General features: G+C 40.8%; 1 long non-coding RNA gene across 2 annotated transcripts; it reads left to right on the forward strand.

Moving 5' to 3' along the window:
* Nucleotides 1-284: 284 nt before the first annotated feature.
* Nucleotides 285-10,377, forward strand: LOC141378970 (uncharacterized). Of its 2 annotated transcripts, XR_012394817.1 has the most exons (3): nucleotides 285-768; nucleotides 8,723-8,816; nucleotides 9,687-10,377. It is a non-coding gene; the product is annotated as an uncharacterized lncRNA (long non-coding RNA). The 2 variants fall into 2 exon arrangements; XR_012394816.1 differs by lacking the exon at nucleotides 285-768 and having other exon boundaries at nucleotides 7,514-8,816.
* The last annotated feature ends 4,238 nt before the right edge of the window (nucleotides 10,378-14,615 follow it).

The raw sequence follows: 14,615 nt of genomic DNA on the forward strand, positions 1-14,615 counted from the left end.
CCCCGGGCTCGAGGATCTTATGAGCTTAGGGCTCTCTTCCGGGACAGCATGCCAAACAAGCTTTATAATGAATCATCAGCTGAGTGTGAACTGTTAAATTTGTTTATTAGGATCTTCCATACTGTACCAACTTTTTAAGATTTGGGGTTGCAGTTGAAGCTGCTTGACATTTTCATAGTCTTGTAGAAGGATCCACAAAATTTACAAATTAAAACATCCTGTCCAACAATGCACTGTATTCTTGGTTATACAATTTGCGAAGGAAATTATCCATCTCAATCTGTGCTCCTTTATTCATGTCTTGACAGACACAATCTCTATACAAATGGGCCAAAAGCCCATGGAAAGCTCATCATTTGTATGTGTGTCTTCCAGATAAAGCCTCCAGTTTGGCCTTTACAGCTGGAATAAGAGTATCAGGACTTGTGTCGAAGAGAATGAAAGGAGGACATTTGAGGGCCTGTTCTCTGAAGCTCTCTTCCCTGTTCCTGTTCCCATCTCTGTCACTAATTAGCCAGAGCCAGCAGCTGGGAGCGATAGGAAATGGCACAAGCTGCAAATGACATGGATCAAGAACACCAGCGCCTAATAATATGCAGAAAACCACCAGCGACGCCACCGTCAAACAGAACACAAGACAAGAGTCGACCCGGCCAAAAACGAGATGCGCAGAGCTACACATTGAGCTCATCATGAAGGGAGATGCTTTCCCGAAGCCAAACCTTCCAGAGGCGTAATGCTGAGGAATGTCTTTTAATTAAAGATGAGGTGAGGAGTTATTAAATAATAGATTATTCCTAACTGAAAAAAATGAAATTATGCTGTTCATTCTCTAAGTCAAATAACCACTGTGCAGCTCTCATACTCATTAATCTTTTTACTTTATGAGCTTTAAATGTGAAATACATTTATGGTTTCTTTATAATCAGCTAAAACTGTTGAAAATGCTTTATTTTTTTTTAGTCATAGGTTTGTTTTAGCATTTTAGAAGCATTACAGCAGAAGTAATGGAAATTACCAGATGCTAATTGGATTTATCTTCTTTCTAGTGAAGTGTTAAAAGCTGTCATTGGATGGTCAGCTGGGAATGCAGTAGATAGTGCTAAGATGCTATTTTGGTGATATATATATATAAGTAGTGGAACTAAGAAGATCATATTATAGAAAAGTAAAAAATTCACCAGAGGAATATTGATTTTAACAGTAATGAAAAAACAGACAGACAGACACAAAGTAAATATTAAAATTTAAGTAAATATGCACACACACACACACACACACACACACACACACACACACACACACACACACACACACACACACACACACACACACACACAAACACACACACACACACACACACTGTATATATACAGTGCATCCAGAAAGTATTCATAGCGCTTCACTTTTTCCACATTTTTTTATGTTAAAGCCTTATTCCAAGATGGATTAAATTAATTTATTTCCTCAAAATTCTACACACAATACCCCATAATGACAATGTGAAAAAAAAATTTTTTTGAGATTGTTGCAAATTTATTAAAATAAAAAACCTGAAAAATCACATGTGCAACAGTCTTTGCTTAATACTTTGTTGATGCTCCTTTGGCAGCATTTACAGCCTCAAGTCTTTTTTAATATGATGCCACAAGCTTGGCACACATGTCTTTGGGAATTCTTGCCTATTCCTCTTTGCAGAACCTCTCAAGCTCTATCAGGTTGGATGGGTAGCGAAGCCATTTTCAGATCTCTCCAGAGATGTTAAATAAGATGTAGGTCTGGGCTCTGGCAGGGCCACTCAAGGACACTGAAAGCCACTTTATTGATATTTTGGCCATGTGCTTTGGGTCATTGTCCTGTCGGAAGACTCAGCACTCTGAAGCAAGTTTTCATTCAGGATGTCTGTACATTGCTGCATTCATCTTTTCCTCTATCCTGACTAGTCTTCCAGTTCCTGCTGCTGAAAAACAACCCCACTGTATGATGCTGCCACCACCATTCTTCACTGTAGGGACGGTATTAGCCTGGTGTTGAGCAGTGCTTGGTTTTCTCAAAATGTAACACCTGGCATTCATTCTAAAAAGTTTAATTTTAGTCTCATCAGACCAGAGAATTTTGTTTCTTATGGACTGAGAATCCTTCAAATTCTTTTTGGCAAAATTCCAGGCATGGAGTGGCTTCCGTCTGGCCACTCCACCATACAGGCCTGATTGGTGGATTGCTGCACAGGTGTTTGTCCTTTTGTAAGGTTCTCCTCTCTTCACAGAAGACTGCTGGAGCTCAGACTGAGTGACCATCGGGTTATTGATCCCCTCCCTGACTAAGGCCCTTCTCCCCCGATCACTCAGCTTAGATGGCCAGCCAGCTCTAGGAAGAGTCCTGGTGGTTTTGAACATCTTTCATTTACGGATGATGGAGGCCACTGTGCTCAATGGAAGTTTCAGAGCAGCAGAAATTCTTTTGTTACCTCCCCCAGCCTTGTGACTTGAGCCAATCCTGTCTCGGAGGTTTACAGACAATTCCTTTGTCTTCATGTTTGGTTTGTGCTTTGACATGCACTGTCAACCCTGGCACCTTATATAGACAGGTGTATGTCTTTTCAAATCATGTCCAATCAACTGAATTTACCACAGGTAAACTCCAATTAAGCTGCTGAAACATCTCAAGAATGATCAGTGAAAACAGAATGTACCTGAGCTCAATTTAGAACTTCACAGCAATGATGTGAAAACTTACGAACGTGATTTTCCAGGTTTTTATTTTTAACAAATTTGCAACAGTTTCAAATAATCTTTTCTCCATATTGTCATTATGGGATTTTGTGTGTAGAATTTTCAGGAAATAAATGAATTTAATCCATTCTGGAATGAGGCTGTAACATAAAAAAATGTGAAAAAAGTAAAGCGCTATGAATACTTTCCGATTGCACTGTATGTTCAGTGTAAGATAATTACTATCAAATTGTCTTAAGGAAATAGATATCTTAATGGCAGTCCTGTTATATTTTAAACTCTTCAACTTGTTTTAACTAAATATACAATAAAAGTGAGATGCTGATTGATGTATTTCATTAATAGTTGATCAAAATTATATTGACATTTATATCTCCCAAACTAACAGAACGCTATCAATAAAATAAAACATCTATCCACTAGTGATATAGGTGCCATAGTTGACCACTTATTCACCAACACATGAACTGCCCAGTAGTGTTGTATCCTAAAACAAAGGAGAAGTTGAATGACAAACTGTCATCTTACCAGACACAGAGCTTGGCATCTCCTGAACAGGAATCCATTTGCAAACGCAAATTAAAAAGACATGTTCACTGTGATAATAAAGCCATCATATCCCGAGAAAGAATATATTTGTGCCTTTCAAGATGTCTCATGCTTCAATCCAGCATCTCAATTAACAGACAAGGGATGGGTTTTAATTCTCATGCAGACTGAATTTGATTTAATGCTTTTAAAAACCCAAGGACCCCTTAAATGCTTCAACTTTACTGGTACTTTTTGGAAATTAGCAGAATTACGCGTTAATATTGAGGTTTCATTGAACTGTTAGCATAAATCATACAGGAAATTCTTGAGCAGCTTTGTGTTTGCCTGCTCTAGCATAGCTTCTTCTTCCTTTTTTTTTTTCTTCAAAAATTGTCAAAATGAATTTCGCATCAGATACAGTGAGAAACTCTCCCTTTATGGCCTTGGAGGGATGTGCAGGAGAGAGCTTTGTTCAGCCTCACATCTAAGGCCTCTATGCAACCTCAGGGTCGCTCCATGTGCTTAAAGCTATCGAAGAACATAACACAGAAAAATACATTGACCCGCTGAGCATCAGGGAAGCAGGCTTGTGTTAAAGTAAACTAATAAAGACTATAAAAAAGACAAAGAAAGAGTAAATTTAGAAGAAAAGAGTGAAAGAAGACTCAATAAACAGAGAAAAAGCAGTTTCAGATAGAAATGCTAGATAATGTAGGGGTCCCAGGGGTTGTAGAGCAAGAGAAAACCACATTCAAGGCAATGTTCATAAAGATGTCAGGGTTGGAGTTACTTTATAAAACGAAAAAAGAACACTGTTTTAGATTATGCCAAGACCCTTTCTGGTGCTTAACTTTTGCAAAAAAAATCTTATTAGCCCTGAATATGAGCTAAATTATATAATAACAACTAACCAGAACACCCTAGCAACTACCTACAATCCAAATTCAAGGCAACCACATAGCAACTATTCCTGACCATCTAAAAACATACAGACAACCACCTGAAGTATTTCAGTAATCACCCAGAACACATAACAACCAAATTAGAACCACCTCTAATCCTCTAGCAACCCCCTGACATCTAAGACCCTCTCTGAACACTATAGTATAGTATTGCCCTCCACCTCGGATGACAACGCACACACACACATAACCCTCCTCCTCGGACGACAACACACACACACACACACATAACCCTCATCATCGGATGACAACGCACACGCGCACACACACACATTACCCTCCTCCACGGAGGTCCGTAAACAAAGCGGCAAGCATTGCATTTTTAATGTGGCTTTACACGCGATATGAGAATATAGCGAGTTAACCTGATACAGTACACGAGGTTACAAGTAACAAATCACAACTAAATACATTTGCAAGCTAGAGTCAATGAGGCAACAACTTTAATCGCATGTACTTGCACTTGAGAAATGGAGGAAGAAACCTATTCATGTTCTGACATGTCCATCAGTAATCTTACTGATCCTTCCTTTAACAAACGGTCGATGAAGTTTTCTTTGTAGTATGTAGTTTCCAGAAGCACTCAAAGCAGCACTCAAAGCTGCTCAAAGGTGGGCTATAATGCTGAGGTTTCATCTTTGGGTAAATGAAAATGTTGGTTATTACGTCATGGCGAAACACCTAATGACTCATTATCAGGACGACTCGTTTGAAGCACTATGAGTCGACTCTTTTATAGATGAATCAACACATTTAAACACTGTACACTTACAGATTTAAGCAGCTGGATATTTTTTTACTTCACTTAGAGCTGTTACACACTACATGGAAGGGCATTTTGAAAAACCCATAATATGGGCTCTTTAATACATACCAATCAGCACCTTCAGAAATTCTATAACAACCTCCCACAATGCCCTAGAAACTTCAATAAACACCTTAGCAACAGCTTAAAACATACAACAGCTTCTGAACACTGTAGCAACAAACAAACTTTCACAACATCCTATAGTGACAATTCCAAACATATCTAGTAACAAAAACCAACACCCTTGACAATCACACAGCAACCATCCACAATTCTCTGACAACAACTCTAAACTATCTAGCAACCTTCCTATACACCTTAGCAACCACTTATCAGTTACAGCTTTCTTTGAACACTGTATCAACCACTTATAACACTCTTTAGTCACCGTCAAGAACACCTCTATTAAAACATACCAACCAAGACCTTAAGAAACCCTAAAGCAGCCACCTGCAAAAGCCTAGCAGCTTCTACAAACACCCTAGCAACAAATAAAACATACAGCCGCCTCTGTAACTTAAGAAACAAACTAAGAAGCTCTCACAACACTCTGTAATGACAATTCTAAACATATCTAGTAAAATTGACAAACCAACACCCTTGACAACCACGTGCAACCCTCCACAATCCTCTAACCCCTGCTAAAAAATCCAGCTTAAACCAGCCTAGGCTGGTTGGCTGGTTTTAGCTGGTCAACCAGGCTGGATTTAGAGGGGTTTTGGACACTTCCAGGCTGGTTTCCAGCCATTTCCAGCCTGGTCTTAGCTGGTCAGGCTGGAAAATGACCAGCTAAATCCAGCTAAAACCAGCTTGACCAGCCTGGTTTAAGCTGGACATAGCTTTTTTTGGCTGGGCTTCCAGCCTGCTAGACTGGTAAAGCTGGTTTTAGCTGGATTTAGCTGTTCATTTTCCAGCCTGACCAGCTAAGACCAGGCTGGAAATGGCTGGAAACCAGCCTGGAAATGGCCAAAACCCCTCTAAAACCAGCCTGGTTGACCAGCTAAAACCAGCCAACCAGCCTAGGCTGGTTTAAGCTGGATTTTTCAGCAGGGACTACATCTCTACACTCCCTAGCAACCATCAGATACTCTCTAGCAACCACTTAACAGTCAAACCTTTCTTTGAACACTGTATAAACCACCCACAACACTCTATAGTCACCCTCCAGAACTCCTCTATTAAATACTAACAACCAAGACCTTAGGAAACCCGATAGCCACCATTTGCAATCCTCTAGCAACTTATATAAACACCCTAGCAACAAATTAAAACATACAATCCTGTAGCAACAACCTAACAAGCTTCTACAAGACTCTGTAGTGGCAAAACCAAACATATATAATAAAATGTACAAATGAACACCCTAAATGATGACATAGCAACCTTCCACAGTAGCAATTTCGCAATATCTTAGCAACCAACTATACTGAAACGTAACCCTCAGAACAGTAATTACCCAAAGCTCTTTAGTAAAAATAAACAAAACAGCACCTTAGGCATCAAACAGGAACCACCATAAATACCCTATCAACCCCCCTAGCAATCACAATCCATCATTGTGCTAGTGGATTTGCACCATTACCATTTTCTTGAGAAACTGTAAGCATCTAGTTTGTTTCTCTCCCGCTCCATCCCTCCCCCCTTTCTGCTGCACTGGTCTTTTATGGTGCACAGATGGTGCTCAGACTACAAGCAGTAAGAGGGGTCTGGAGGATCATGCTCTCTCATATGCAGAGAAGTGACCTGTAAATACCTGAGCCCACGCCTCGAGTGTCGGTGTCTCTGCCCAGCCAGACCCTATTAAAATATACGAGGAGAGAGCCATCCGTCCTGGCCGAGCTTTTAAATACAAACATCCTGATAGCTTAATGGGCTAATTAACTTGGATTTCAGTTCCTCAACAGCAGGTCACAGTGGCAAGCACAAGGGTCGATAGCTTGTGCTGGCCGGTGGAACGAGTGGGTTTCGGTTTAGAATGAAATATGCAATAGCCACAGAACAATAAAATTGTAGTTCAATAGGTGGAATTAGGAGGTAATTAATTAACCATGTGTAGGAATTTAATAGTAAAAAAGCTGCTTGATTAATATGTGACTACAGACTAATGACTGATCCTCTTTGGAATGATGGGATGTGGCATTGCTAAAGAGCAGAGGGTCACTGGCCATGACATTTGACCTCTGGGTTTCAGCTTTGAAAACACATAAACAATGTGCTTCGGTATAAAGCTTTGCCGTTAGAATGCCTTGAATTAAACTTTCACTGGACTCATTCAGTCTGTTTGTCATTAATAGGTTTGAGGTTTGAATGAATAATTTTTTTATTCAGGACTCCTTCACATTCTTGCGGTTTAGTTTTTACCACAGAACATGCGGCTGTGCATTATGGTGGTGTAATCAAGGTTAAAGGATCTTTTTGGTTGGTGTAATGTAGATTTACTATTTTGATTGGGAAAGAAGTATAGATTAAAAAGAAAGCATGTCTTATATCTTATCTTTGCCATCGGTAAATAATATTTGGTTAGACGCTGCTCTTTATGAAATACCCATCTGAGAGATTGTATCAATTTACATATTACTTCATTCATTTATTTCCTTTTCAGCTTAGCCCCTTAATTAATCTTGGGTCACCACAGCGGAATGAACCGCCAACTTATCCAGCACATGTTTTTACGCAGCAGATGCCCTTCCAGCCGCAACCCATCACTGGGAAACATCCATACACACTTAGTCACACACAGACACTACAGTCAATTTTTAGCATTACTAATTTACCTATACCACATGTCTTTGGACTTATGGGGGAAACCAGAGCACCAGGAGGAAACCCACGTGAACATGCAAACTCCACACAGAAATGCCAACTGAATTTGTTGCCTTGACAACAAATTGAAAAAAAATGGCAAAACTTTCCTAGGCTAAATCTATCTGACATCTGATGATCTTACACCTATTCATTAGTTTTATTATGTTTTATTATGTATAAATCTAAACGTTTGTGTTTGTTTGTTTATATGGGAAAACTTAACAGATAATATCCTAATGGCTAGTATATTTGTTCTGTTTTATATCTTTCTTTTCTCGTTTTTCTACATTGTCATTAAATATTAATTTGATATTATGGTTTGATATAGTTTTGTTTGGATATCTTATTGCATCATGTGATACCTTGATTGATTAAATTAACTGTATGTATAATGCCTCATTCAGACTGGTCTTTGTAGCTGCCTGTCACTCTGGGCGACCTGCTGCAAACGCAAGTCTGTCTAGGTAAGGTATATATAGCATGAATACAACCGGCCTCTAAACGAGCTGAGCCCTGCTGGTGTTCCTATTGGCTGTCGTTCAAGAAAGTCGCACTTCATTTGCATAAAGTTGAAGGATTCTCAACTTTATCGTGTTGCTCAACACACCCACCTGGTCGCCAACGGTCGCTGTCACTCGCGTAGACGGAGGTCGCTGGAAGTCGCTCGCTCTCTGTTGAAATGAATGGTCGCTTGTCACTTTGATGCAGCAAGTCGCTTGTAGTGTGAATAAGGCTTAAGCCTGGTTTATACTTCTGCGTCGAGTGGTCGGTGTGACCCTCGGCGCATGCCTTGCGCGTTACTTCTGCACGATTTTTGTGTTGCTCTGCAATAACATTTCCGAAATGCTAGCTAGCTTTTTCTTTTGTGTCGAGTTTCTTCGCAGGTGTTTTGATTTTTCTGTATGCTACCTTGATGTACAAGTGGCTCATACTCACTCATTCAGAGGCAGGAACCGGAAGACGTGCAACAATCATAAGGTAAACACAAATCAAAATTTTCAATCTGGAGCTCCTTCATGGGACTTGACACTTGTAAACACTGGCTCCAACCGGTTAGGTGGCTCTCAGGCCTACCTTTATTCGTCAGCACTACCAAGCTGACCAATCACATAGCTTTGCGCAACGCATTGTTGTGATGTATCATTACATTTTTTGAGAGGTGCACGTTACGGTCGGCATCAGTCACGGTGAGGGCTATGCAACCATGTGAAGGCTGCGCTGGATCATACATGTGCACATAATGCAGAAGTACAAATCAGCCTTTACTCTGATGAAGGCAAGGCACTATCAGACAGATAAACAGATCTGTCTGATAGTGCCTATGCCAGACCTGGGTCACTTAAAACCATATGCTATTTTAAGAGTGAGTGGGCCGGATTTACATTAGAGCTTAGATCTAGGCCAAAAAATTAAACCCGACCCTACCCAAGCCTGTGCACCTGTCTGAGCCTGACCTGGTCCGACACATTAACCGTAATTATGAGCCAGATTTAAACCAGACTTTTTTTAATACGTGATTGGTTACAACAGATTTTCTTAAGCACAATTATGAGTTATTTAAACTACCGAAATTAGTTTAGATTTATCTCACCTCACTCCCAGTGGTATGTTTAAAGAATTGATAAAAGAGGACATTGAAGGCTGACTATCATGTTGTGTCGGTTTCCAGTGAGTGTGCCAGTTTTGTGCCTGAGAACCCAGGCTTATAGTAATTCAGAACAAATGCCAGGTTACTGCAGATTTTGCTACCTGGGATGCTGAAACACTGTAGTACATCATCCTTCTACCGCAGTCCTGCTTTGGTCAAACAGAAATATACCATTATCTAACTCCTGTTTCTGTTTCCAGACAGCAGCATATGACCTGCCTGCTTCAGCTTGTGTGTTTAACAGAAGAAATGGGTTACGTTGGGTTGTCGCACACGTAGAGAAGGCCAGTGCCATGGAGGGTACGCATGATTACTGATTTCCCCCAGAGAGAGCGGAGGCGCGGTGAGACTGCAGCAGCTTTGATTATGGAGAAGGAGGGCTCTCACGGCGCTCCAGACGGACAGGCGGCACATTGGGGGGCTGATTTACGTGGCTGTTGTTTCCCGGTGCTCTGTTCTAATCAGACCCGCTATCATTAAAAACAACAGCACAGAGTCTGCAAGTGGAGTGGGAGCCACTCAAGAAAAACGCTTAACCCTTCCTTCAGAGGCTGAAGAGCTTGAGTCTGATTCCCGCCAGATTATTTGATACATTTTAATGATTTCTTCAGAAAATGCGGGAAATCTCAGGACAATTTGTCAGCGATTGTGAAGTTTATATTGAAGTTTAAATATTGATGACAAAGCTTTGAATGCGGCATGTATGAACATTAAAATTCATGGCAGAAAGGTAAACTCAATAAATCAACAGTCAAATGGGAGAAGGGGCTTTTGAGAGACGCGGTGGAACGTTTTTATACAGTTGAAGATGAGCAGTGTTTTGTTGGCAGTTAATGAGAACCATTCCTCACAGCTAACGGTGCAATAATAAATCTGTTCTGTGGAAACACGTACATGACATTGTTTCTTGTGTCTTACACTAAACATTGCAGCCTTGACTAGAAGAGTCTTTACAGTGCAGCAGAGATAGTAAAGCAGTTCTTATAATGTCTACAGTAAACATTTCTGGCATGTTGCAATGCGGCAAACCTGGAAACAGACCTGGTTCAGTTAACAAACTTTTATTTCTATTTTTAATGTCCTGCAGAGCTTCTATGGCCACTTTCACTATCAACTGGAAGATATTTGATGTACTATAATGATCTCTGTAATGTTTGAGCTTTTTTGTCTGCTAGAGCTTTTGTTTTTGAAAATTTCTGGTCATTTCAATCCATTAGTTTAAAAGAAGGACTTTAAATATTTTTTTTGTTTTCAAAATCATGATTAACTGCACATTCACTGTAATCATGTTTATCTTGGTTACATTTATCATCCATCCAAACTTTCATTTCAATATGCTGGTTTGTTTTACACTGTAATGTGTAGTATCATCTGGCCATATGGTTGGATGTTTTGACCTTTCAGTCTGTATTTCATATAGCGTGATGCATGAAGGCCCATGCTTTTTTACTACCTCTCAATATGCCAGAGCAGAGAACTAATAAAATGATAAACTAAAAACTGTTCTCTTTGCCATGTGTCTTGTAATTAACCTGTATTTTTTTTACATTAGCACTGTTTTGGATTGATTGGTTCAATGCAAGAAATGACTGGATTGACTGAACTGGAAACCTAGCCAGAGTTTAGCGGCTATTGCATATGAACGCTGCACACAGATGTTCATGGACCCCCTTTATGTCAAGATGACAGTTCAGTTGCATTGTGCGTAGTGAAAAACAACGTCTGCTCAGTGTTTCTGCATGTTGAACTTAATCATTCATACACAACTAAGCACATTGAGTACAAAGTATACTTATTTTTCTGTTTTATTTTTTATTATATTAAACGAAGACAGCCTCATATTTTTGGCCAAAGAGACTGGCCTCGCGAGCCATAGGTTCCCTACCACTGAGTTAACCCTGGTTTATACTTCTGTGTTAAGTGACAGGCGTAACCGATGGCGCATGCAACGCACGTAGCTGTGCATTTATACTTCTGGGCGCTGTTTTTGTTGGTCTGCATTAACACTTCCAAAACGCTAGTTGGCAGTAGATGTTATTGTTCCTCTGTATCGAGTTTCTTCGCTGGTGTTTTGTTTTTTCTGAACGCTTCCTGAATGTACAAGTGGCTCAAACTCACTCATTTTGAGGCAGGAACCAGCGGACATGCAACAACCTTAATCATGAGGTAAACGCAAAACAAAACTTTCCATCCGGAGCTCTTTCACGGGACTCCACACTTGTAAACAATCGATTCATCGGGCTCGCAGTGCTCGCGCGGCTCTCGGTCCCGTCCAGACTTGTCAGCACTACCAAGCCGACCAATCACAGAGCTTGCGTCTTTGCAACATGTAGTTAAATTTTTTGAGAGGTGCTCATCAGCAACACCGACAGCTACGGCGTAGGGCTATGCGTCAACGCAGAATACGTTGTGCGTATACGTATACGCGTGCGCTTGATGCAGAAGTATAAATCAGCTTTTAGACAGTAGCACTGGAAGGGCAAATGGATGGTAATGTGGTGATGTTCACCTTTCTTACATTTGTACTATTTCATGTGTGCTGTTTACAGGCAGAAATATTGGATCACACGAAGATAGTGTTCACAGACATCCATGGTCCATTGAGCACTGCTGATGAAGAAAATACAATAACATTTAAAAGATTTTGTGTCTAGATACTAGGAAGTTAATTTCTGATTTCAAGGGATAATTCACCCAAAATTAAAACCAAATCTGTCATTTTTACTCATACTTCATTTGTCACAAACCAGTTTGATTTTAAAAAAATATACTGGAAGTCAGTAACCATTGACTTTCATAGTAGTTGATTCCCTATTGAAAAGTCAATGTTTGTCTGTTTCTAACATTCTTCAAATATCTTCTTTTGTGTGCAACAGGGAAAACCTCTTAAAAAAGAACCACTTGAGGGTAAGTAGACTTTTCATTTTTGGGTGAACCATAGTCAAGTTTCACTGTCACAGTTTAACATAAATATAGAACTAAAAGATATTTAATTGTAATATATACTGTATAAGCTTAATTTACCTGCATCAAAATGTAGAATCATTTCAAATCCATTTAAACTTGTGGTTCATTTTCCATCAGGACTTTATCTACCTCAGGCAAGTGCTTTTGAGCGGGTGGAAAGGCCCTTTGGGTGGGTGTGTGTGTATTGATGGGGCACTCTATGTGCTGGGAGGGACTTCGGACTTCTTTTGTTTCCTTTAGCCTCTCTTCAGATGTGTAGTCAGTTCTTGAGGAACATCCCTTTTCATCTGAAGCCTGCCAGCTGTGAGGGCGAGTCAATAAGCCAATACTACCCCATTACCCCCCCTCCACCTCCCACCTCAGGCACACACGTCCCCCAGCCCCCCACCTCCTTTTGTCTGTGCATCTGTGTCCTGACTCTAGGTAAAATTAGCACAGTGTTGAAACAAGTGCTAAAACCCCACTGCTCCACCCCTTCCCCTGTGCCAGGTCTGGGCTGGAGGTGATCTAGAGAGATGGGATAAGAAGAGAGAGAGAGATTCCCAGTCTTTCCTACCACTGGACAAGAGCACCGTCTGTCTTAGAACATCCCAATCTCTCGCTCTCACTCTGAGCTCTCGCCCTCCTAGGGTGAAACACAATCGCCTCAGGGCTACAAGGTCTGTTCGACATTGAGATACGCTTAATCTCCCTCGGCTCAGCGTGTCCTGTCTCCATGATTGGGAGAATCTCGGTCTACCTGAGAGCTTTGCTTCTGGATACAAAGTGAATCCTTCTCCGTTGTTAAGCTGAACGAAACCTCAGCCCTGAGCATTAAACTCAGTTTGTGCCACATAAATGACACTTCAAATCACATGGCTTGTGTGGAAGTTTGCACTTACTTTTCTAAGTGTTTGGACTTGTCTGGCAGACATGTAAAGGTAAAAAATATCCCACACATACTCAAACCTATAGTGACTGCAGTATTATTAATATTAAGGGTGTACTCACACTATGCTACCTGAACTATGCCCAGGCCTGTTTCCCGGATTGTTAGAAAAGTGTGAGTGCTCTGAATGTGGCTCAGGCACGGTTCACTTGGCCAGCCCTGGCCCTGATGGAAGAGGTGTGCCAGAGCAAGGTTCACTTGGGCTTTGGTGCGGTATGCTTTTATGTGAGTGTAAAATGCACCTGAGCCCGAGACTGAAAGCGAGACGTGACTTTTGAGGGGCTGATTCATTCATTTATTCATTCATTTTCTTTTCGGCTTTATCACTTTATTAATCTTAAGTCGCCACAGCGGAATGAACTTATCCAGCACGTTTTTACGCAGCGGATGCCCTTCCAGTTGCAACCCATCACTGGGAAACATACACACACACTCATACACAGACATACACTACGGACAATTTAGCCTACCCAATTCCTGTCTGTGAACATGCAAACTCCACACAGAAACACCAACTGACCCAGCCGAGGCTTGAACCAGCGTCCTTCTTGCTGTGAAACGACAGCACAACCTACTACAGCACTGCGTCGCCCCAGGCTGTTTCATATGGATTACTTAATCATTTTTACTGTTCAATGAACACAAACGGTCGTAGTTTATTAAAGAAGCAAACCCCTCACTGCACAACAGCTGCATCTTCAGCAAACCTCCTAATTCCTGCAGCACGAGGACTTTATGATTGTTTATAAGCATCAAAAGTATTGGATCCGTTCTACAATATTTGACTGCGTGTCACTGCATATCAAACAACTTAAACAATATAACTAAAGAAATCTCCACTGTGCTGAGCAAAAGTGCTTACTGAATAGTGCATCATCGATGACGTAAGTGTGCCCAGGCCCGAATGTAGTGTGAGTGCGGGCCGTCAGAGGAGACAGAAGGGGGGACAAGCGTGCTTTGGCCAGGTTCAAGGCAACTGTAAATAGCGTGAGTACACCCTAAGAATCCTTTCAGTTGGTTTAGTAAAGGTGTGATGCATCAAGTACAATGTTGGGCCGACACTGATCATATCTCTGCCTAATTGTTGCAGTGTGTCCTCAATCATTGGCATTAGTTAGATTTCTGCCTCTGTAAACCAATGCATGAGAAGAAAATCAGAAAGACAAAGCAATATTTTGTCATTGCAAACTCAAAAAGGAACAATGAGAAGGCTTTTCTCCTTTTTTATCCTTAG

The sequence above is a fragment of the Danio rerio genome, chromosome 19 (genome assembly GCF_049306965.1).
Source record: "Danio rerio strain Tuebingen ecotype United States chromosome 19, GRCz12tu, whole genome shotgun sequence".
Lineage (NCBI taxonomy): Eukaryota > Metazoa > Chordata > Actinopteri > Cypriniformes > Danionidae > Danio > Danio rerio.